General features: G+C 46.3%; 1 pseudogene; it reads right to left on the bottom strand.

Moving 5' to 3' along the window:
- Nucleotides 1–3,540: 3,540 nt before the first annotated feature.
- The window catches only part of LOC121847860, a 44,462-nt pseudogene continuing 38,774 nt past the window's right edge, over nucleotides 3,541–9,228 (bottom strand).

Genomic DNA, 9,228 nt, shown 5'->3' with positions numbered 1-9,228 from the left:
CACACACACACAGACAGACAGACAGACAGACAGACAGACAGACAGACAGACAGACAGACAGACAGACAGACAGACAGACAGACAGACAGACAGACAGACAGACAGACAGACAGACACACACACACACAGACACACACACAGACACACACACAGACACACACACAGACACACAGAGACAGACACACACACACAGAGACAGACACACACACAGAGACAGACACACACACACAGAGACAGACACACACACACACAGAGACAGACACACACACACAGAGACCGACACACACACACAGAGACCGACAGTCAGAGACCGACAGACAAACACACACAGACAGAGACAGACACACACACACAGACAGACACACACACACACACACACACACACACACACAGAGAGACCGACAGACAGAGACCGACAGACACACACACACAGACAGAGACACACACACACACACACACACACAGAGACACACAGAGACAGACACACACACACACAGAGACCGACAGTCAGAGACCGACAGACACACACACACAGACAGAGACAGACACACAGAGACAGACACACACAGAGACAGACACACACACACACACACACAGAGACAGACAGTCAGAGACCGACACACACACACACACAGACAGACACACACACACACAGACAGACACACACACAGAGACAGACACACACACACAGAGACAGACACACACACACACAGAGACAGACACACACACAGAGACAGACACACACACACAGACATACACACACACAGAGACAGACACACACAGACAGACACACACAGAGACAGACACACACACACACACACAGACAGACACACACACAGAGATAGACAGAGACCGACAGACAGAGGCCGACAGACAGAGACCAACAGACACACACACAGAGAGACACACACACACAGAGACAGACACACACACACACAGAGAGACACACACACACACACAGACAGACAGAGACCGATAGACAGAGACCGACAGACAGAGACCGACATACAGAGACCGACATACAGAGACCGACCGACAGAGACCGACAGACAGAGACCGATACACACAGAGACAGACAGACAGACAGACAGACAGACAGACAGACAGACACACACACAAACAGACAGACACACACACAAACACACAGACAGTCACACACACAGAGACAGACAGACACACACAGGACCGAAACCGACAGACAGACACACACACAGGACCGAAACCGACAGACAGACACACACAGGACCGAAACAGACAGACACACACAGGACCGAAACCGACAGACACACACAGGACCGAAACCGACAGACACACACAGGACCAAAACCGACAGACACACAGACCGAAACCTACACACCCACACAGGACTGAAACCGACACCGGACAGAGACCCGACACAGGAAAGAGACCGAGACCCGACACAGGAAAGAGACCGAGACCCGACACACACAGAGACCGAGACCAGACACACACACAGAGACCGAGACCAGACACACACACAGAGACCGAGACAAACACACACACAGACCGAGACAGACACACACAGACCGAGTTCTCTATGGAAGTTTCAGATCTCATTATGATGAGAAATCAGGCCTGGGCCAAGGATAGCAAAACTGACTTGGTAGCTGAGCCAGCACTTCAGGCAATTGAGAAAAAGATGAACAAGTGAATTTGGAAGTTTACATACACTTTTAGGTTGGAGTCATTAAAACTCGTATTTGGCAAGTCGGTTAAGACATCTACTTTGTGCATGACAAGTAATTTTTCCAACAATTGTTTACAGACAGATTATTTCACTTATATTTCACTGTATCACAATTCCAGTGGGTCAGAAGTTAACAAACACTAAGTTGACTGTGCCTTTAAACAGCTTTAGAAGCTTCTGATAGGCTAATTGACATCATTTGGAGGTGTACCTGTGGATGTATTTCAAGCCCTACCTTCAAACTCATTGCCTCTTTGCTTGACATCATTGGAAAATCAAAAGAAATCAGCCAAGACCTCAGAAAAAAAAATGTAGACCTCCACAATTCTGGTTAATCCTTGGGAGCAATTCCCAAACGCCTGAAGGTACCACGTTCATCTGTACAAACAATAGTACACCATGGGACCACACAGCCGTCATACCGCTCAGGAAGGAGATGCGTTCTGTCTCCTAGAGATGAACGTTCTTTGGTGTGAAAAGTGCAAATCAATCCCAGAACAACAGCAAAGGACCTTGTGAAGATGCTTGGGGAAACAGGTTCAAAAGTATTTATATCCACAGTAAAACGAGTCCTATATCGACATAACATGAAAGGCCACTCAGCAAGGAAGAAACCACTGCTCCAAAACCGTCATTAAAAAAGCCAGACTATGGTTTGCAACTGCACATTGGGGACAAAGATAGTACTTTTGGAGAAATGTCTTCTGGTCTGTTGAAACAAAAATATAATTCTTTGGCCATAATGAACATCGTTATGTTTGGAGGAAAAAAGGGGAGGCTTCCAAGCCGAAAAACACCATTCCAACTGAAGCACGGGGTGGCAGCATCATGTTGTGGGGGTGCTTTGCTGCATGAGGGACTGGTGCACTTCACAAAATAGATGGCTTCATGAGGGGGAAAAAAGTATGTGGATATATTGAATCAACATCTCAAGACATCAGTCAAGTTAAAGCTTGGTCGCAAACGGGTCTTCCAAATGGACAATGACCCCAAGCATACTTCCAAAGTTGTGGCAAAATGGCTTCAGGACAACAATGTCAAGGTATTGGAGTGGCCATCACAAAGCCCTGACCTCAATCCTATAGAAAATGTGTGGGCAGAACTGAAAAAGCATGTGCGAGCAAGGAGGCCTACAAACCTGACTCCGTTACACCAGCTCTGTCATGAGGACTTGGCCAAAATTCACCCAACTTATTATGGGAAGCTTGTGGAAGGCTACCTGAAACGTTTGACCCAAGTTAAACCATTTAAAGGCAATGCTACCAAATACTAATTGAGTGTATGTAAACTTTTGACACACTGGGAATGTGATGAAAGAAATACAAGCTGAAATAAACAATTCTGTCTACTATTATTCTGACATTTCACATTCTTAAAATAAAGTGGTGATCCTAACTGACCTAAAACAGGGAATTTTTACTAGGATTAAATGTCAGGAATTATGAGAAACTGAGTTTAAATGTATTTGGCTAAGGTGTAAACTTCCAACTTCAAGTGTATATCTGTTGGTCACAGATACTGTACCTTAAAAAAAAGGCAGGGGCCTGGATCAGAAAACCAGACCTGGACACCAGGTGCGTGCAATGAATTATCAAGTAGAACAGAAAATCTGCAGGCTCTGGACATCATAGGGATTAATGAAAGGCATGACCTATTCCTATTATTGAACCAATCAAGATGCTTTTTGAAAGATGGCTTTTTGTCAATCCAGATATTTATAAGCGGGGACTCGGCTCAATGAGGGCTCCATCCAAATAACACACTCTTACACACTCAAAAATGTAAACCATTGTCTAAGATAGAGACTCTTTTCCCCCCTTCTCTCCCTCTCCTCACCTGAAGGTGCCTCTCTCCACATCCTGGCCGCTGAGGCGAACATGGATGCCCTCTTTGAGCAGTGAGCCAAATGCCATATACTCCCCCAGGGCCCAGTCCACTGTGCGGTTTTTGATCATCTCCCCTTGGGCCTTCAAGATACGGCTCAGACCTGCGGAGTAGCAGAAAACCAGACGTTCGTCACCAGGTAACGAGGCAGTCTTTTTGGAATCTGTTCTCACCTAAAACCGCTCTAATCTTATGGTGTGTACATGTTACTGTATGCACAGAAAACAAAGGTGCCGTCAAATGTGTTCAAAGCCAGTCATTGAAAAACCATGTGTTCACTCTTTTGGTCCTCCCTACCTCAAGAAATACATATATTATTATGTAATATTTATGGCTACGGTCACGAGGGTTTCCCACCACCATGGATGGTGAAGTCGTCGACTGGCACTGAAGAGGCCACCTGTCCAATGTGGATCAGCTCTTCCTCAGTCAGGCCGGTTGTCGGGCAGGTCAAGCTCTTGGGCTGGCCATCGAGGTTGAAAAAACCTGTACACAAACAGGCACACTATTCACAACCTACAACACACACACTCTACAGGGTCCGACAATGTGTTATTAGTTTAAGCAGACTGTGTTTTTCTGTTGTTGCGACTTAAAATTAGATCTGATCTTCATCTATGACCAATTTATGCAGAAATCAAGATAATTCCAAAAGTTTCACGTACTTTTTCTTGCAACTGTACCTGCTCTGTCACAGTATACCATTGGAGACTACACACAGAAAAGTCATGCTGTCACACCCTGACCATAGTTTGCTTTGTATGTTTCTATGTTTTGGTTGGTCAGGGTGTGATCTGAGTGGGCATTCTATGTTGGATGTGTTGTTTGTCTATTTCTATGTCTGGCCTGATATGGTTCTCAATCAGAGGCAGGTGTTAGTCATTGTCTCTGATTGGGAACCATATTTAGGTAGCCTGGGTTTCACTGTGTGTTTGTGGGTGATTGTTCCTGTCTCTGTGTTTGCACCAGATAGGACTGTTTTGAGTTTTCACATTTCTTGTTTTGTTTAGTTATTTCATGTATGGTTGTCTTTATTAAAAACATGAATAACCGCCACGCTGCATTTTGGTCCGTCTCTCCTTCAGATGAAGAAAACCGTTACACATGCCATTTGTACATTTGGCATTATTATTTTACTTAGTTACAGTTCATATAAGGAAATATGAACAGATATGAATCTGTTGGTCACAGATGGCTTAAAAAAGTAGGGGTGTGGATCAGAAAAGCAGTCAGTGTCTGGTGTGACCAACATTTGCCTCATGCAGCACGACAGATCTCCGTCGCATGGAGTTGATCAGGCTCTTGATTGTGGTCTGTGAAATGTTGTCCCACTCCTCTTCAATGACTGTGTGAAGTTGCTGTATATTGGCGGGAACTGGAACACGCTGTCGTACACATCGATCCAGAGCATCCCAAACATGCTCAATGGGTGACATGTCTGAGTATGCAGGCCAGGAATTGTGTACAGAATTGTATACAGATCCTTGCGACATGGGGCTGTACATTATCATGAGAAAACATGAGGTGATGGCGGCGGATAACCAACACGACAATGGGCCTCATGATCTCATCACGGTATCTCTGTGCACTCAAATTGCCGCCCATAAAATGCAATTGTGTTTGTTGTCGGTAGCTTATGCCTGCCCATACCATCACCATGGGGCACTCGTTGACACGCTGTATTTGAATTTATTATGGATGCTGTGTTTTGTTCCTAATACAATGCTTTTAGTTTTAGAAATATTTAGGGCTAAGTTATTCCTTGCCACCCACTCAAACTAACTGCAAACTAACACAAGTTTTTCCAGCAGCAGACTATGATCAATAATGTCAAAAGCTGCACTGTCTAACAAGACAGCCCTCACAATAAATGTATCATCAATTTCTGTATGCCTTCTGCCCGGTACAATTGAAACCAACATTCATCCGGGAAGGACACACTTCTTCAGGGTGGCAGTGGCCATCAAAGGTGAGCATTTGCCCATTGATGTCAGTTACAATGCCGATCTGCAGTCAGGTCAAGACCCTGTGATTCTGATTTCTGGCATATCTAACAGTCCATTTCATAGACATATCATGTCATCTTTTGCCTAACCACACATGGTCCCCAACCCATATCTCCACAGATGGGTTTGGAGTCAGTTTGTGCACACAAAGAAAGCAGCGGATTGCTCTGTTTTACAATTAGTACGCACTTTGGATCCCTATAACCCAGCAGCATAGTCCATCACTAGGCAAACACAGGATGTATAGTGCTGAGAATAAGCAAAGTAACAAAGATCCTTACATATTTTCATTTAGTTTAACAATGACCCCAAGGCTCTACCTGCAGAATATGGTAGTGATCTAATGCCATCTTCAAAAGGTCATATCTTCATCCAGAGTGAAACCAAGGTATTTATAGAGCTTAGTGTAGAATAATGGGGTTGTACCAAAACAAGTTTGTATGAGCTTTTCTGCATGCCCTTCTGTCAGAAATTAACTTTATGGGACTTCTCTTGATTTATCGAAAGCCTCCATTTACTACACCATAAATTAACCATATTCAAAATATTCCGGTAGGTGATCTTCGGTCTCGGGAAGGATAACTATGTCACCAGCATACAACAAGATGGCCAGGAATATATGCACAACTTTAACTCAAAGTTTAGCGTGTTTGATTTGTAGGGCTAAATCAATAACACCCTACAGTCGATTGACGCACCAGTGCGTCAATGTAAGTAACATTAAAAAAAAATCCCCATCAAAATCCGTGTTTTTTTGCATTGGATGCGTCTTAATCCACCACATTCTCTGATATCGCACTTCCACATCTGCGCTGAAAGGTGGCAGAGCTAGAGCGGTGCTTGTCAGACCATGAGACATCCCAGAAAATCGCTCTTCTCATGAAAACATCTGTACCGACCTACAAACTATTGTGACCAGTCTATGGAAATGGGAGGCTGCTCTACGACCCCCATAAGTGTCAGGGGACTGTCTGAATTCGGTACAGTCGATATGCCAACTTCTGTTTGTAGTGTTCAAACTGTTTGGGCTAAATACTGTGGAAAAGGGAGATTATCACAAACGTGGTGGCTTTCTCCGTTTTGCTCTACGCCCCCACAAGTGTCACAGAATGTGTCTGAAGGTAACCGGTACCATTTTATTTATTTTATGGTAGTTTTATGCCAAAAAAGGGGTTAAATGTATAAAAAAGAGCACTCATATCTCCTAGATACAAACACATCAAAACCTTGCATCTTGTGATACATTTATTTTGACTGTTTTTTTGGCATTTATGAATGTGTTATTCAATGCATTTCTATGGGCTACAGTAGTTAAGGCCAGATATAGATAGATAGGGGTCCTAAAACTAAAAATCAAATAGCTAAATGATCCACAATTCCATGTCAGTGTCACGACTTCTGCCGAAGTCATTGCCTCTCCTTGTTCGGGCGGTGCTCGGCGTTCGACGTCACCGGTCTTCTAGCCATCATTGATCCTTTTTCATTTTCCATTGGTTTTGTCTTGTCTTCCCACACACCTGTTTTCAATCCCATTCATTACCTGTTGTGTATTTAACCCTCTGTTTCCCCTCATGTCTTTGTCAGAGATTGTTTTATTGTCAGTGTAGTGTGATTGTTGTATAGGTGCGCGTCGGGTCCTCGTACCCATGTTTGTGTGTTTATGTACATTTAGTGTTATGGAGCATACTCCGTGGACTTTATTAAAAGACTCCATTTTACACTCCATTTGACTCTCCTGCGCCTGACTTCCCTGCCACCTATTACACCTATGCATGACAGAATCTCTGACCAATATATGAAGTCAGCAGGAGAGGACACTATGCCCATGGAGCTGGAGGAACGCGTTCAGGAACAAGCGAGGGAGCTTGAGGTTATCAGCTCCGTCATGGATCACATTGTCATGAAAATGGATCGCTGGGAGAGACAGGGAGTTTCTCCAGCGCCACCACCACCACAACCAGAATCTCCCGTGAACGTTTTTTCCTCTCCGGAATCGAGGATCCATTTATCCCTACCTACGGGATACAACGGAGATACTGCCGGCTGCCAGGGTTTCCTCCTTAAACTGAACTTGTATCTAGCCACGGCCTCCCCAGTACCATCTGACCATGAGAAGAGTTACGCCCTTGTCTCATGCCTCACCGGGAAAGCCCTGGAATGGGCCAGCGCTGTGTGTAGTAGGGAGGATGCGGCGCTGGACCATTTTGAGGAGTTCACCCGCCAATTCCGGATAGTATTCGATCACCCACCTGAAGGCAAAGCAGCGGGTGAGCTTCTCTATCATCTGAGGCAGGAGACGAGGAGTGCACAGGATTTTGCTTTGGAGTTTAGGACCTTGGCTGCCGGGCGCTGGATGGAGCGACAGGGCCCTGATCGACCATTACCGTTGTAGTCTACGCGAGGACGTCCGTCGGGAGCTGGCCTGTAGAGACACCACCCTCACCTTCGACCAGCTGGTGGACATGTCCATCAAGCTGGACAACATGCTGGCTACTCGTGGACGTCTAGATCGGGGTCTGGTTGTTCCATCCTCCCGTACCCTCTCTCCGAACCTATGGAATTGGGAGGGATGGTGCGCAGGGAAACCGGAGGGGTTTCCCGCTCGAGCACCATTCAAGGTCGCAGAGAGCACACTGCTGGTCGGTGCCGGGTTGGTTCCTCTGGGAATAGAGAGGGCAGGCAGGGCATTCTGGCGTCACCCCAGGTGAGTAGGCACCATTCTCATCCAGAGCCCTCTGCTGCACTAATGTTTGTCTCTGTCTCTTTTCCTGATTTTTCACTGCATTCCCAGTATAAGGTGCTAGTAGATTCGGGTGCGGCTGGGAAACACCCTTTTCTCATCTGGACTGACCACCGCAATCTGGAGTATATCCGGCAGGCGAAGAGATTGAATCCTCGCCAGGCAAGGTGGGCCATGTTTTTCACTCGTTTTGTGTTTACTCTTTCTTACAGACCAGGCTCCCAGAACGTTAAGGCAGACGCATTGTCTCGGCTGTATGACACAGAGGAGCGGTCCATGGATCCCACTCCCATACTCCCAGCTTCGTGTTTGGTGGCGCCAGTAGTGTGGGAGCTGGACGCAGACATTGAGCGGGCGTCAAGTGCAGAGCCTTCTCCCCCTGAGTGTCCAGCTGGTCATCTGTACGTTCCGTCTGCTGTCCGCGACCGATTGATATATTGGGCTCACACGTCACCCTCCTCTGGTCATCCTGGGATAGGTCGGACGATGCGCTGTCTTGACGGGAGATACTGGTGGCCCACTTTAGCTAAGGACGTGAGGATTTATGTTTCTTCCTGCTCGGTGTGCGCCCAGTGCAAGGCTCCTAGACACCTGCGCAGAGGTAAGCTACAACCTCTACCTGTTCCTCAACGGCCGTGGTCGCACCTGTCGGTGGATTTTTGACTGATCTTCCACCTTCACAGGGTTACACCACGATCCTGGTCGTAGTGGATCGGTTTTCTAAGTCCTGTCGTCTCCTCCCTTTGCCCGGTCTCCCACAGCCTTACAAACTGCAGAGGCCCTGTTTACACACGTTTTCCGGCACTATGGGGTGCCTGAGGATATAGTGTCTGATCGGGGTCCCCAGTTCACATCAAGGGTCTGGAAGGCATTCATGGAGCGTCTGGGGA

The sequence above is a fragment of the Oncorhynchus tshawytscha genome, linkage group LG12, assembly GCF_018296145.1.
Source record: "Oncorhynchus tshawytscha isolate Ot180627B linkage group LG12, Otsh_v2.0, whole genome shotgun sequence".
Lineage (NCBI taxonomy): Eukaryota > Metazoa > Chordata > Actinopteri > Salmoniformes > Salmonidae > Oncorhynchus > Oncorhynchus tshawytscha.
Note: the sequence above shows the minus strand (reverse complement) of the source record. Positions and strands in the feature narration are given on the sequence as shown.